The sequence below is a fragment of the Anas platyrhynchos genome, chromosome 3 (genome assembly GCF_047663525.1).
Source record: "Anas platyrhynchos isolate ZD024472 breed Pekin duck chromosome 3, IASCAAS_PekinDuck_T2T, whole genome shotgun sequence".
Lineage (NCBI taxonomy): Eukaryota > Metazoa > Chordata > Aves > Anseriformes > Anatidae > Anas > Anas platyrhynchos.
The window spans coordinates 37,524,592-37,541,197 of NC_092589.1; the positions used below are offsets into that span (position 1 = coordinate 37,524,592).

General features: G+C 37.7%; 1 protein-coding gene across 5 annotated transcripts in view; it reads right to left on the reverse strand.

Moving 5' to 3' along the window:
* The window catches only part of LRFN2 (leucine rich repeat and fibronectin type III domain containing 2), a 225,064-nt gene that overhangs the window by 54,795 nt on the left and 153,663 nt on the right, over positions 1 to 16,606 (reverse strand). Inside the window, exon 4 of one of the 5 annotated variants that reach the window (XR_011808172.1) lies at positions 4,352 to 4,644. The exons of the other annotated variants lie outside the window; for them this stretch is intronic. The gene's annotated coding sequence lies outside the window, so the exon portion shown is untranslated. Of the gene's footprint in view, positions 1 to 4,351; positions 4,645 to 16,606 lie in introns of those variants that run through there. 5 annotated transcript variants of the gene reach the window in all.

Genomic DNA, 16,606 nt, shown 5'->3' on the forward strand with positions numbered 1-16,606 from the left:
TTGTCAGTAATACCTGTTCTTTCATATCAGGATCTCAGTGTACTTTAAAGAAGACACCTTTCCTACCTTGTTTTTGCTGATGAGTAAGGAAGAGGCACAATCTGGCTCCAACATCTCTCCCAAGATTACTTGCCAAGTCCTTCCTGGAAAACCCAGCTCTACTTCTTTTCAGACCTTCTTCTTGTACAGTGATGTTTCCATGTGTAAGACATGTCATTGTACATTTTGTTAACACAAATCTAGTGTCATGGATAGTGTTGTCACAATTGCATTGGAAAGGTGGGCAGTGGGACCTACATGTCTGGGGAAGAAATGTAAGTGGTAAGATTAACTTACATCTTCTTTCTTCCCTATAAGATAAAGCATGGAAGTCATGGCACAGAAAGAGAGACTGAAGATAAGAAACAGCTTTTGCAGCTCTTTCACTGGCTAGTCGCTGGTTTATCATCATCCAAGGTTCGCAGTGAATGGGAGCCAGAATCCATGGATGCCTGTGCAAAGCTGAAGTGACTCCAATCCCCAACACCCCCTTTACTGCCCAAGTACCAGTAGCACAGAAGCCTGTGGAAGAAATGCTGCCTGCTTTCCTGATATTTTTCTGTTCTGGTGACTTAACCATAGCTAAGAGTCTCAACTTTCACCAGACAAGTAAATAAATAGTAGAGTGCATTTCTAACCCTCTTGACCAGTGTGAATGGGTACACTGGTAACAGCACCATGAAAGCAAACAGATGTAAACAAAAAGCATGCCTAGTCTATTACTTAATAAATAACAATAACACAAGCATATTGTGACATTTCAGTCATATAGATGAGACCTGGCTGAAGGCTTTGAATGTAAAACAGTAGAAGGTAGTACTAATTTTCTGTCATACACTGACTGGTCTGCAGAGACCTTTTCCTGGGAAAGACTGGAAGTCTTCCAGCTGAGGCTAAAGGAAGGTGAGTGGAAAGCAAGATAAGAATAGCTGCTTTTTTTTTTTTTTTTTTTTTTTTTTTTTTGCTACTCTTGCTGTGTTTATTTATGAGGAAAAAAAAGCCTTCAATCTCCAGGGCTCTCCACACAGCACCTTTCACTGGCACTAAGGCAATAAAAGCTAAAAAAAAAATTAAAACACACACACACACAAGTCTCTTAAAATTAAAATGAAGGGAAAGCATGTGATAAAATAAAACATACAAGCCCCAAATATTTCAAATATATATTCTGCTTCACTTTGCAGTTTCTGCTTACCAACTACTCACAGAATGACAGTCTTATCAGATAAGAGCGGCCAGCTACTACACGCTGCATTTAAATTTATATTGCAAACAACAGGCTCCATTACCCAAGGATTTTCTCGTTGCATTCCTAATATTGTCTTTCTGAATGCTTTATTGTTCCTCATTTCCTTACATGGTCTTTGCTTTCTAGTGTGTGCCAACACATCCTGGTATGTATTTCAAACATTTTTTTTTTCCTTAATCTGCCTTTAAATATCCTCCTTTATGCCTCTAAACACTTGGCTTCTCAGACACCATCTCAAAAGCTGCTGTCTCATACACTCTTGGCTGTTTCCTTCTCCCTTCCTACTGCTACCCCTGTTCCTTCATCCCCTAATCATTTGATCACTGCAGTTCTTTGATGAGTGAGTTTTCCAGTTCAGGCCCAATTTAATTATGTTTTTTTACAAGACTGACCTCTCTGGTCCCAATTTGTTCAAGACATTTTCTTCATTGATCCAGGGCCAGATCCTTGTACTGCCTGTTCTAAACTGGATTCCTGATATTAGAAGCAGCCATGTACTATCTCTGAAGGTCATTTTGCATATATCAGCAGTTAATTGCACTGATTTATTTGTGGTGGATACAATACACTCTTCCTTGCCCTGAGGTCTAGACATATTAACAGAAAATCAAGGGGAAACAATTAGAGGGATTTTCATACTACAACAGGAGCACTTGCTTCACCATTCATAAGCATCCTCAAAGAATAGATCACATTTTAAAGAAATTACAAGACACCCTAAAGATCTGTATATTTAATTTCTCTTGGGTTATTATGAAAACAAAGTCCAATGCTACGGGAGTTTTCTTTCTTAAATTCTTCTCCTATCATCTACCATTCTGGAATAACCAGCAAGATGTTTCAATTTTGAAGTGGAAAGGCAAATGTGTAGTTTCAAGAAAGATCAAGAGCCCTGGAGAACATTTGCAAAGCAAAATATGCTGTGTTGATGACACACAGAGTAGATAGAAGATAGCTCTGTTTATAAATTACCAGCCTGACATACATGATAAACACCCCTATATAAGCAAATGGGCAGCAAAACTCTTCAGTAGATCAGTATAAGCTTCCAATCTTCAGGAAAAAGTCAAGGGAAACTGAAATACAACTTTTTTAACCCAGGAAGGGAAAACTGAAATATTGCATCCAAGAGGAAAAAAATATGTCCATGGTGATTGCTGTTTCTACAGGGTGTGCAGTTAGTGGAGATCCATGAGGATGCAGAGCTCAGTGACAAGTGACAACAGCATAGAAACGGCACAGTGGCCACTGAGCTGTGCATGTTCAGTGAGCACGAGGTGTGGCAAAGGTCTCTTTGAATTAGTTTGAGCTAATTAAATACAGCTCTGTGCTTGACAGGATCTGCAGATGCCTCAATCCCCTTTGTCCAGTTCTACTCAAGGATGATGTCAAATCTAAGTAGACTGGCATGAACACATTATCCTTGCCTGCTGCCAAAAGCTAACTGGATAAGATCAGCACAACCAGCATGCATGACCCTGATTGAAAAGGGTCAAGGAAAGTGAGTCCTCTGGATAAAACTGGAACTGCCTCATGACCACGGTGTCCCTTCCCCAAAATGGAAAGCTAAACTGTGATGGTTTATCTGGTACCATGAGAGAAGAGATGCTGGCCTCCTGGACTTTAGTGAGAGGGGCTGATATCCAGTTGGATCTCAATGTTCCATCTTTTTTCACAATGATCACTCTTAGACATTGTCTTTCATGTTGATGGAAGATTTTTATTTGTATTGAGGCTTTAAAAACAGGAGAAACTACTTTTACCTCCTTATGCTACTTAAGACCACATGGTATGAGAAATAACAGAAATCATATAAAAGAAGAGATAAAAACAATCAGAAAACCACCATTCACAAATAAATAAATACAGAATAACACTTGGATTATATAGCCTACTGTCCCACAGCTCCCACTGATGTTTAATGATCCAAGAAGCACATCTCTTACCTTAAGCAAGCAACTCCATAGCCTAACACCTTTCAGTCTCAGAAGCATTTTTAACACCCCATCTCAGCCCCGTCTCCTGATGCAAGTTATCTCCCCAGCACACACCCAACACATTTTCTCACTTCTGAGGTCATTTGCAACGATGTCTACAAATGTGTATCCCTGTAATGGTGACATGAAAAGTGAAGAAGTGAGGAAACATCTGTCCTTCAGGGAACATCTTGCTTTTTCTCCTGACTGATATTTCTCCACTCAGCCATGCCAGTTGGCTCATGGAGGATGTTACTCATCTGTCCCCTCCTTTTTTCGGACTAAGTCCTGAAGTCCCCATTCGCAGATTCTGTGGGAGGTTTGCATGAGTAAAATGTGAGTAAGGATTTCAAGGCATGGGTTCAAGGCATCTGAGTCACAGATTTCTTGAAAAAGACACACACACACACATACACAAAACCCACTGTTGAACATAGACCACCACGCTAACATGGAAGCTATGTGTTCAGCTCTTGTGAGGCCACACCTCGAGTATTGTGTTCAGCTTTGGGCCCCTCAGTACAAGAAGGACATCGAGGCCCTGGAGCATGTCCAGAGAAGGGCTACAAAGCTGGTAAAGGGCCTGGAATGCAAGTCCTGTGAGGAGCGGCCAAGGGAGTGTTTAGTCTGGAGAAGAGGAGGCTCAGGGGAGTCCTTATTGCTTTCTATAACTACCTGAAAGGAAGCTGTGGGGAGCTGGGGGTTGGCCTCTTCTCACAGATAACTAGTGATAGGACTAGAAGGAATGGTCTCAAGTTGCACCATGGGAGGTTCAAGTTGGACATTAGGAGACATTTCTTCTCAGAAAGAGCAGTCCAGGGAAGTGGTAGAGTCACTGTCCCTGGGGGTTTTCAAGGCAAGGTTGGACATGATGCTTAGGGTCATGGTTTAGTGGGTGACATTGGTGGTCTGGTTGGACCAGATAATCTTGGAGGTCTTTTCCAACCTTAATGATTCTATTATTCTATATCAAACTAACATCTCAGTTTTCTGAATACAGATGTGGTGGCACTTGCTGACAATGATAAAAAGGATGGTGAATATATCATCTGTGACAGGTCCTCTGCAGGGTGTTACTACCAGGACATCATGAGGTATTTGATATTTATTTGCTCAAAGAATCATCATACATATCTGAGCTGGCCAAAGAGTACTAAATGATTACAACAGTGAAACCTATCCTGAAGGTTATTCTTGATTCCATACAAATAATCTTTGCTTTCTCTCTTTTCAATAGCTTGTTTTCTCTTGGGTCTTGACATGCACTGGTTGTGCTCTTTCATACTCTTGCTCTTTCTTATTCATCTGTAGTAAGGAGGCACTGTGGGTGCTCTAGATGCCAGAGAGTCTCTCATTTTCTTTGGTAACAGCAAACAATTTCTAAATTGGAGCAAATAAAAAGGAAACAAAATGCAGACAACTGAGCAAAGGGTAAGGCCAATAATTTAGTTTGTAAGCTCTGTGTGGCTGCTATCCCTTTCTGCTTTATTTTCTCCAACAACTGAATAGGCAAACTGTGCTGCCCAATAGAGGCTGTATGGGACAAATATCCATGTGGGAATATATATATATGTGTGTGTGTATATATATATATATATACACACATACACAGGAAACATAAGCAGGAAAGGCTGAAAGAGTTGGGACCATTCATACTGGAGAAGAAAAGGCTCAAAGGGATCTTATCCATATATATAAACACCTAGTTGGGGGAAATAAAGAAGATGGAGCCAGACTCTTCCCAGTGATATCTAGTGACAGGACAAAGGGAAATGCACACAAACTGAAATACAGAGAATTTCATTTAAATGCATGAAACACTTTATACCTTAAAAGCAGTTGAACATCTGCACAGCCTGCCCAGGGATGTTGAGAAGTCTTTGTCCTAGAAGATGTTCAAACCACGACTGAACATAGTTATGGTCAACCTGCCCATGTTGACTCTGTTTTGTGCAGGCACATGATCTAAATGAATTCCAGAGCTTCCTTTTAACCTTAACTATTCTTTGATTCTGCAGTGTAAACTAGTTACATATTTTAATATCACAAATTTAAAAGGCAGTCCTGATCCTAGTGCATAGCCAGAACAGCTTCTGCCCTTGAGCTGTCTACAATACTACCTCTTTCACACATGACTTTAAACATAATGGAGATGAGTAACTAGACTAGTGGATTCTATAATAATGAACTTTATTCATAAGGAAATTCATTTCTAGTGAAGATGATCCTATCAAACCGGCATTTATTGTAACGAGTACATCTCTCCAGAACATAAACTAACAATTTCCCCCATCTGTCACACTTTGTAGCCCTGGCTCAGGTATTAGGCAGAGCCAAGAAGAGTCATATTTCATGGATCAATATTCCAGACACAAAGGGGAGGTCAGATTGCACTGCTTGATAAATTATGGTAAAGCTATTGCTAGAAATCAATCCTTTGTCAAAATGACTGAGAATGATTACAGCCAAATGATGGTCAGGGCAGCAAGGGTTCTAGAGGCCCTCTTTTGAGCTTATTGCCCACTTTCAAAATCAATTTAAATTGCTTTTTTTTAAAAAAAAAAAAAATAAATAAAATAAATTTTCTTCTTTTTTTTCCAATTTAAGACAATTGTGGTAGCAAATAAAGTCATCATCTCACTTTTTCATAAGCCTGTCAAAGGAGTGGGGGTGCATAAGGTGAGCACAAATGGAGATTGTGCTCACCATCCCCATTTGTGCTCACCCCTGTAAGGAGGAAACATGAGACTTATGATAAAATAGGCTTTACAAGAAGACAAATGAACAAGAGGCAATTCAGTCTCTCAGGCTTATCCCAGATTCCCATCTTTCCTGGCTTGATGATTCAGTGCATTTGGTTCATTGCAGCAGTGCCCTTTGCCTGAACATGGAAATTGTCACTGGCAGAATCTGAAGAGTAAAGACCTCAAATAGCACATATTAATAACTTAATAGAAACAAAACAAAACAAAACATAAAAAAAAAAAAAAAAGGCTCCATCCCATCTCCAGAGATCTTAATGTATATCTGGCACAATGTAAAGAACCACAGAATGCAGGGATGACACAAGCATGTTCAGAAAACAGTGTGAACCTATCCAGATATATGGAAATATCTCCCTGAAGTTTCATATCTCACATTTCACCACAGCTGAACAAAGGCAGGCAGTGCAATGTGATAGTTTACATGAGAGCCACAGGGAAACCTGCAAGCAGAAGGGAACACCCTGCATCAATGATGAAGCTTTCAGGAGCATCTGTAAACTGTGCACTCTCCCGTGCAAGAGGCCCTGAGAACAAAACAAGCTTTTTGGCATATAAGCACAATGTATTTACAGCATGTTTCTGCTCACATACAGAAAACTTGTGTCTCTGCGTCAAAGCCATCTTACAGCCAAAATAATTCCTCTGCAATACTGTTCATAACCTGACAACAACAGCTGTTTTTCTGAAGCATGAAAGAAATCTAACTTCTCTTAATAAGGTGTCTATTGCTTAGGAGCCTTCAGTTTCTAGGAAGTTACTATCCTTAAAATCCAGCAAAAGCATCATTCCTTTATCAGCAAGTCAGAAAGCAACTGGAAAAACAGGATACTGAAACAATAACAAACAACTCAAGATTCAGATATACTCACTGTCTGCAGACAGCTGCTAATCAAGATGCAGGCAAATTAATCAAAGGACAAAGCGGGGAGAAAAATGCAAAAGGTGCCCAATTGACTGTTTTCCAGCATTTCCAGACCACTTTGTTCTTATTGGTTCCTTTCAAGAAGTTGTTGCTCTAAAAGATTGCTGGCATGGGGAGAATAAGCTTTAAAGACAGGACTGATCTTACCAAGATGTCCCACAGTCTCTGCATAAAAAGGAGGTGAATGAGAGGTTTGACAGAGCGAACATGGAAGAAGAATACAGAGGACTCCTTTACATAAGTTATACCTCAAATGCAGCTGGGGTCAGAAAAAGACTTCAGCATTTAACTCTTTATCTATCACTCCACACCTGAAATCATCAGTGAAAGTATACTGGTTCCACCACTTCAACAAATGTGCTCATTTGAATTAAACTCAGATGAGATTCCCCATCTCAATCTCTCAAACATATATAACATTTGAAGCAAGTTTTATTTCCAATAGTGCTAAAAGTTTGGTAAAAGTTAACTATGTGGGTTTAAGAGGGTGTTTTAGGTGATCACAGATTAATGTAACATAAAATATTGTACAAGGCTTGCTATTTTTCCTGTAGTTTTTTTTTTTTTTTTTTTTTTTTTTTTTTTATTTACACACTCATAATAGTAATTTAAAAAATATATATTATTTAAGAATTTATTTATTTCACAAGCTTCCTGACACCTGGTATTAGAAATCCTACAGTGATGAGGTGTGCATTTTACCTTTCATAGCCATGCTTTTGTAAGTTTTCCATGGTCTGTAAATTGGAAGAGAGGCTAGAGGTAGGGCTGCTGCCAGTGGCATGGCTGCATACCTGCATCTTCGCCTCACTGTCACATCCCACCCTGGCTGCTGAAAACTTCAATTGGAGCACATTGCACTAAGGAGACAGCGTATCATTGGTGCATAGTCTTTCAAATGTTTTACAGGGTGTAATTTCACAGATGAATCCAGGCATGTTTTAGCGGAACTATTTTTTTTTCCCCCAGAGGACAGATTGGAATAAAAAATATAAATATATAATAATTATAACAAAGAAGAAATATATGTAACAGTGACTAATTGCCTACAAATAGTTGAAACATTTAACTTAGAGATGAAAAAGAATTGGTTATCAAATTGCAGAGGTATATAAATCATCAAAATTTTGTGTGTATGAAACAGCTGAAGATGAAAAGAAAGGAAGGTGGAGTCATGCACAGAGACTTCTTTTCAGAGTTCTGCCACAGACTACTGGTGTTTGTCCTTTGGCAAATCTCCTAATATTCTTCTATGCAAGTTCTCTGTATTTACTATGAAAACAGAGACTTTCACCCTTCATTGTTTCTCTGTCCTGTCAACACATGTGAAAGAAGTTTGGGCTGAAAATGTTTCTTTCTATGCCTTCACATAGTATGTGCAAAGTATAATTCCAATTGATCTGGGGACCTTTCAGCACTGCCATAATTAAGTCATTATACTAACACAAAAAGTGCCTTATAAATGTTAAATGTCGTATTCTACTTATTATAATTATATTATGCACCTAATACTATAATGTATAATATATTAACATTTTTGAAGGATAACTTAATCTGAATACCAGCAGCTTCATTAAAGGAAAAGGCTACTATTAAAATAAATAAATAATTAAATAAAATAAGAAAGCTTGTAGAGGTTTAGGAACTGCAGACTAGTTTCAAAAAGCAACTAAGGTTCTAATTGTCATCAACAACCTTTGGGAATCTCACTTTTGGGGAACTAAATAATTTATGAAATTTTTATTTAATTAAAGATAGTTAATCTCTTATGAAAATTTGATCCAAGATGTCTTGACTGTGAAACGGTCTCCCAGAAAAGTAATGTGAATCGCATTGATAAAAAGCATTTTAAAATGGGCTGGGCAAAGCACAACCACACTTCATCAGAAGGATAATCCTAGAGTAATTAACAGTGACCCCATGCTAACAGAAGGACAGACCACTAAGAACTAATAGGTCTTCTTTTGATCTCTCTCTTCAATAAGTCTTTTGTAAAGCATTGTTTCTTTTCTAATGACAAAACTAATAGAAGAAACCTTTCTTCAGTGCAGTCTAACACTCACTCTGTTAATTCTCTGGAGAATAAATCTCCCTTATTAATATAGCCTACACTCTCACACACATATCAAATAATATGTCAAAAGATAAGAAAGGAAAGCAAAGAACTTGGGTGACATTTGTTGACATTTCCAACACAGAGGAAACAAACAAGTTACACTGTTGTTGAATGTTAAAAAGGCTGTGGGTGAGTTTCCCCTTGTCAATATGGCCCTCGGGGTATTTTTAACACAGCCTGATACTGTGTTCCCTAGCAGGAGGTATTCCTGCAACACTAGGAGGTAGGGATGGCTCCTTGCAGCAATTCAGAGACCTCAATAAAAAGGTCACCAGATCTTTTAATTTAATTTACATGTTTAAATGATCAAGGCCACTTTTAAAAGGGAATAATCAAGATGCTCATCCTGCATCTTAACAAAACATCAGCTACAAACAGAAAATAAAATCAAAACACAAGCACTTTCATTTTTATTTTTATTTTTTTTAAGGAGTTTTTTTTTTTTTTTTTTTGTCTGAAATCATGGTAAGATCCCTTTAGAGGCTGCAACTGAGAAACATCAAAAACCTTAATGTGGCCTGAGGGTGGCTCACTACAAAGCCATGTGCTAATAATACCTTACATTTATAGTTCTTTTCATCCAGAAGTGGATCCTCCGGCAATGCAGATATGTATGCAGGAATAATAATTTTGAGCCTCCTTACTGTCATGTGTCTGTTCCTGTGGGAAAATTATATGGCCTCAACTCCCAGCCCCAGAAATGCCCCTAATTTTTGGAGCTTGAGGTGCTCCCTCTGTTATGGAAACTGCATGGGAAAAAAATTAAATCAGTAGAGCAAAAAGCAAGCAGACAAGCTGGAACTTTCCAGAAAATGGAAGCCATCAGCTCTACCCTTGCATAAGGTGCCTTGGGATCACTCGCGATGCTCCACAGAGCCTGGCTGCTGCGGGAAGTGCCCTGGAGTACTTTGGAGGTTCCAGCTAAGCCCTGGTGCTCTCAGGTTTCCCAGCTGCCAACCCAGCACACCCTCGCACTCCCTGCAAGGCTTCCCATATGCAGAGGAGCAAGTCCCTAACCTGATCTGATCAGTAATCTCAAGACCTGAAGAACCACAGCACAAGCCTCATAATTCACGTGGGAAACCAAAGCAGCTTTTTCTAATACTGAAGAAGAAGCTCGTGCTTCCATTAGCTTACCTTTACAGAACACCAGCCCATCAGGCAGGAAATGCTGATATGATGAAATCTAACAATAAAACACCAGGATTACTCTGAAAGCATTTTTACCACCTGTTAACTTTTGAGTATACAAGAACTTAATGCTTGGTATTTTACAGGTAAATGTCTATTTTATTGTACAGGTTTAACAAACAAACAAACAAAAAGCTAAAGTATCTCCAGTAAAAGAGAAACATTTTTTTTTTCTGTGTGTAGGAAGCTTTTCTTATATCCATGTCCAGATTCTGAACTGCTCCTCAATAATGCACATCAACATCACCACATTGAAAATCAACAGAGCAATGCTCATTTACACCTGATATGTCTATTTCTAGAGCTTTATTACAACAGTAATAAAATAATGATTAATAATGATCATGTCTCATATTATTTAGTGGCAGTAATCATGGAATATATTGATGCATTTTAAGCAATTTACACAGGGAATTGCACCCACTATCATGTATACACATAGAAGAATCAGTCTGTTATCCTGCCCTTCTATTTTATATGTCTTGGGTCCAGGATCAAATACTGATTTAATGTTTCTCTAACACTTACACTTTTGTGCTATAATTTTTCAGGTGTTTCTCTATTGTAGAAATCCCTATGCTTAAGATCACAGAAGCAATGTTCTTTTTCAGCCTTTCTGAAAATAATACTACCACCACTGGTACTGTTTTTATTTCTGTTCTTGCTCATTTATCCCTATGCTATGGCTCTCACAAGTGTTTGAATTGCTCATTTTTAGGTTTAATGAACACTTCCTACAACCCATATTATGGATTTTGAAAAAAAAAAAAAAAAAAGAGAGAGAATTTAAATTGCATTAAAAATTGTCAATCATACTTTTCTATCATTTTTCAGTGTAAGCTGGAATGCTGGCACATATTCTATAGCTTTAGTGTCATTTACATTTTTAATAAAGTAGCTTATTTATTGAAGTATACCCTTCCCCTCACTCATGGATTATGTCTAGTTGCATGAATCCTGTGTATGCCAGATTTCACAGATGCTCATTATTTTCTTTCTGTTCTTTCCCACTTTTCAGCCCATTTGCCTCAACATGCATAGATCTCTGCCCTCTGACACAGCACAGCATAATTCCGTCTGAAATGCAGTCTGATGCAAGGGCCAAAGAAACTTTCATCTAAGGAAGGTAACCAACTCACTGCTGAGTGATATGGAAAAATAGGGCACGACTGTCACTCACCATTAATGCTATTTACCACCGTTTCTATCATTGCACTGCAGAATCCCTTGCAAAGCCTCTCTTTTAGGTGGGGCCAGTTTAAGTCTGTAGCTTTCTGCGAGCACTTGACAAAATGCACCCAAGAGACAAGCCGCTGCCAGGTTTGGTATCTACAGTTACTTTGATCAATTTTACTTGATGTGGGCTTTCAAATCCACAATCCACCTAGCATGAAAGTACATCATCTCAGATATGACTTTATAGCTTTTAAAAGAAAGGAAGACATGGTACATGAAGAGGTGTAATCTGTAACTGAGTCTTAAGCTTGCAGTCACCATGAGGGCTTTTCTGTTTAATTTCAGGGTCTGGCAGAAGTCTCTAATCCATGCTGGCCCTGGTGGGGGCAGAAGGACAGGAAAAGCACCTTGTTCTCTCCCCAGAAAGACTGTATGTTATCACTGGTTATTACAGCACTAGGACTGACACTGCTGCATGTTATCTCTGTGTCTGCCAGAAGACACAGACACCAGCCCTGCAGCAGTGTCACCCAGTAGCTTCAATCTCCCTTTCACCCTAATATCCAGGGCACCAGATGCCTGCCTAAAGCGCATCACCTCCTTAATTTCCTGATTTTGCAAACCATTTCTTCATTGCTTTTGTGAGGAACTTGTAGGTATGTTTCATTTTGTCCTCTTCTGCTATGAGTATTCTTTTGGACTGACTGATATATTGCAAATTCACAGAAGTTAATATTCGTGTTGTGGTTTCAGATTACCAAACACCATGTAGACCTTAGTTTATGTCTTCTTTATTATTATTATTATTATTATTATTATTATTATTATTATTATTATTATTATTATTATTATTATTATTATTATTTTATGTGTTTTCACCTTTTTTAAGATTTGGCCACTTCAGTTCATGCCACTTTAAATAGAAAATAGGTATTTGAAATAAAGAATCATGATGCTTTTAATGAAAGTAATAGTCTTTTTATCAGTTTTCAGTAGTTCACTGAAAGTTCACAATGGATTTCCATTCCATTTTATTCCAAGTCAAACTTTTTGCTTGTTTTTGTTTAAAAGTTGTGTTTTTCTTTTTTTTTCCCCACTCATTCCATTTTTTCTTTTTTTTCAGTGCAGATAATAGAGAGTACCTCTAATGCAGAAGGAAGACAGAAATTCATACTCAGAACTAAAATATTCCCCTGTCCTCCCCCTGCTCATTTACTGAAAGCAATTTCACATCTAAAAACAAAGCATTCTGTTTTATTTTTATCACCAAGTGAATCTTCAGTTTGCTTCAATCTATATAATTCCATCTAACTCTTGGAATTTATATAAGGAAGTCAGGTTAAGAGTATGATATTCTAAGGTCACTCAGTGGTTAGTGGAGTGAGATGGGCTTTTCATCATACCTCAAACCTGAATTATCATCTAGAGGTGTTTATGTACAACCTTTTACAATAGTTGTAGGCTCAAGTCACTACTAAGACAGAATTAATCCAGACCTGAATGTTTTGTCCTAGGAAGCGAAAATAAAAGGTAAGAATGAATTTCCCCAGTACATCCATTTTTAATTTTATTCTTACAACATCAACACTAATATTGGCTTTCTAAATACCCTACCTTCTATCTTAAAAAAGTTGCAACTCCATGTGCCATTTTTCATTGAAGAAGTGGAAATGAATTTGATGGGTTTATACAGTCACACACAACTTTCCTAGAAGTGTCTTTTTGCTTCTGAGAGCTAAAGAAACACAGTGAGCAGCTGCAGGACAGAGTCTTCTAATATAAAAACAGGCTTTGTGGAAGTTCCTTGTGTGTCTCCCAGAACGTAACTGCCTGACCTTGAGAAAAGAAGCAGGAGATGTGTTTGACTTAAGTATTAACTGATAGGAACTGGCCAGTCAAACCTTCAAGTGTCCATTGAAAAGCAACAGAAATTCAACATAAAAGAAAAGTTCTGACCTTTATATTTAAGTCTCCTGAAGTTGCTAGGGAAAAGAACTATGGCTCCTTTATAATGTTAGTCAACAGTACTGTCCACTTCAAATGCAAAGGGAACATCAATCCCCTACTGGGACATTAAAAAAAAAAAAAAGGAGAAAAGGTCAAAATCCTTCATAAATGACTACTCTCCTCAAGAGTATGAGCAAATGTCAGCCAGCTGCCCTGAAGTACAATCTTTATCCATTAGAATAAATGTTAGTAAATTATCACTTAGGTCAGTAGGGGATGAGACACACAGTCTGCTCTAGCAACAAGGCTTTAATCTTTGGTCTAGATTCATTAAAATGGCACTGAAGGTCTCAAATTACCTGTTTCACTAATCTTCAGAAAGTTGTATGCCTTATGAAGGGATCTCATTCCAGGAACATACCAGCAAGAAGCACATCAATTTTTCTGTATCAAATGTTTTGCTAGGCAAAGCTTGGAAATCTGAACAGCACTCAAAAAGGCTTTGGGAACTGTTGACTCAATAAATTTCCTCCTCATTTTGGGTATTCTTCAATTCTAGCCACACCAAAGTTTTGAGGTTGCAGATACAGGAGCAGAGACTGCAGGTGACTTCTTTGGTTGAACATGAAACGTACAAAGAATTAACTATGTTTGTTCATAAACAGTAGAAATTTGGATCATGAGGAAGCTTCATCTTGGAAGACTCTATCAAGGTTGCTTACAGCTGGCAACGCTGCAAGAGAAAACACCACCTCCCTGATTGCCTTCCTGCATATTCTGACACTGCATCTGGGCAATCCAAAGAAAACTTGAATTGAACAGAACTATTTGGGCCCAAATAAGTGATCTGGAATCCTGTTAATGTGATGCAGTACAAAAATTCTAAATTCTAAGGTTTGGATTCAGTTCATTACCTACAGGATAAGAGAGGCCAGGAGAGCTCTAACAACAACACTCAACAAGCCACAGGAAAAAAAAGAGATTTTGTTTTCATTTTTTCTTCATGATGTTACTTTTTACAAGATGACTTTGCTCCTCTCCCAACAACATTATAGAAACATAATTTATTGCAGCACACTGAAGTAAAGACATGTCAAATGTTGATTTCCAGTGCAACCATAAGCCAGAGCTCTTTAAAACACATGCAGAATTTTAGAAATCTCAAAAACGAAACCTTACATGTATTCCTTAGTTTGCTTTCAGATGTGTCACTCAGCTTTGAAAAAAAAAAAAAAAAAGATAGATTTTCTACAATATGAACTTTGGCCCACACAGCAAAATTTGAGCTGTAAGATCCTGGAGCTCAACATGCTGCTCCCCAGTGAGTTTAAGATCTCTAGGACATTCTTAGGGAGAGTCCTAGAAATTAAGTCAGGTGAACAGAACCATCATTTGCTATTTAATTTCAGTGTAGTGCTGTCAACACCTTATAGAAATGATGGCTGAACTGGTGGATTTATTTTGGAAAAGCTGACAGTTTATGCTGTTTTGATGAGACCTTTATACTACAACTTGGCATTAAATCCTTCTTTAAAGTACTTAAGGAAAAAGCAAAGAGAAAAATGTATATGCTCACTCTTCCACCCTTCTTCACTTTGCTTCCTATCGTTATAATGGAGCTGCACCTGTAGCAATCAGATGGAAAAAGGCTATAAATTGGTATGCCTTTTTTTTTTTTTCTTTTTTGAAGCTAAAGTAAGTCCAACTACTGTTTCTAACCGAGGGAAAAAGATTGCTACTACATTTCCAAAACAAAACTTCCCCAATAAATTTGGTGAATCAGCATGTGATGAGTCGGTTGCCTGCTAGAAAACCACAGGTAACCCCAAATCCTGGTAAAATAAACCAGTTGTATTACAGCTTTTTCCTAGTTGTCTCAGCCAATGTTTCCACTTAAGACTGCAATATTTTCTCGGGATTGATGCACCCTCCACCTTCCTGCAAAAATACTGTATTATGATGCAGCATTACTTCTACTGTGACACTGACTCCTCTCCTTCACCTTTGCTTCTAGCCAATTTAGACAAAGTTACATCACTGTTATATCCCAATTCATCCACCAGTATTTAAAGCCTCAACATTTAAATAGAGCTCTTTGCAACACACATGGGACTTTGACTTCCTACTCTAAATTCTTTCCACATAGTGTTTATTGTGTAGCCTGCATCAAAGTGGAATATACCTTTCCCACATACCATATCATTACCTATAAGCCAAAGTAAGATTTATATTTTCTAGAGTTAGCACACCGGCACCTTACAAATAAGCCTATTAAGAAAAACAAAACAAGATAGAACAAACAAACAAACAAACAAAAGAATAACTGTCTTTCTAAAAATCCATCAATGCAACAAAAGAATATGGCAGCTGTCTACAAGGATTTAAAGAGCAAGGGCAAGAAAACTTGTTAATCAGAAGTCCAATGAAGTGAACAGAATAAGATGAATAAAAAATCCATTAAAAAAGCCTAAAATAAAATTACAAATTGTGGAAATCTTCTCAGGAAAAAGGAAGATGTCTGTCATATGTAGCAGATAAAAATAGGCTATCACTGACTAGACAGAAATGGTCCTGCTGTAACAAGGGGTGGAGAAGATGACTGGTAACACATTTTTCAGCTTCTGTGATTTTTCTGCCCAGGTACTTGATTAGATTTTGGACATGAAGAATCTCATAAAGCAAGTATTATGTTGAATCCGATGCACAGTCAAGTAGATTAAGGACTAAAACTATTCCTAACTCCCCATAAATCAGTGTAGTAGGATTTCTGTTATGATACATAAATATATATAAATATATAAAGATATATATAAATATATAAATATATATAAAAATTGTGTGTTTGTTGTTGTTATTATTGTTATTATTAAGAATAAGCTGGTGGAGGAAACAGATGAGTTTTGACCATTAACGTTTTTTTCCAGAATTGTATAAACTTATTTTGTTCTTTATTTTTGCTCTTTTATTTTATGCTCAGCCACCTTTTGCTTTTTAGCTCCTAATTCCAACCAGTGGCTTCAGGATCATTTTATTTCAGGAAAAGTGAATTCTTAAAATCCCTGGGAATCCTTTAAACTTTGATTTCTCTGAATACCTAAACATTCACTCTCAGCAGGGTATAGAAGATCTAAGCTTCCTAATTCAAACAGGAAGGACCAATATAAAGCAAGGGAACAGAACATTGGTTCATTGGCTGTATGGTTCTGGTGCACCTGAACAACCCTT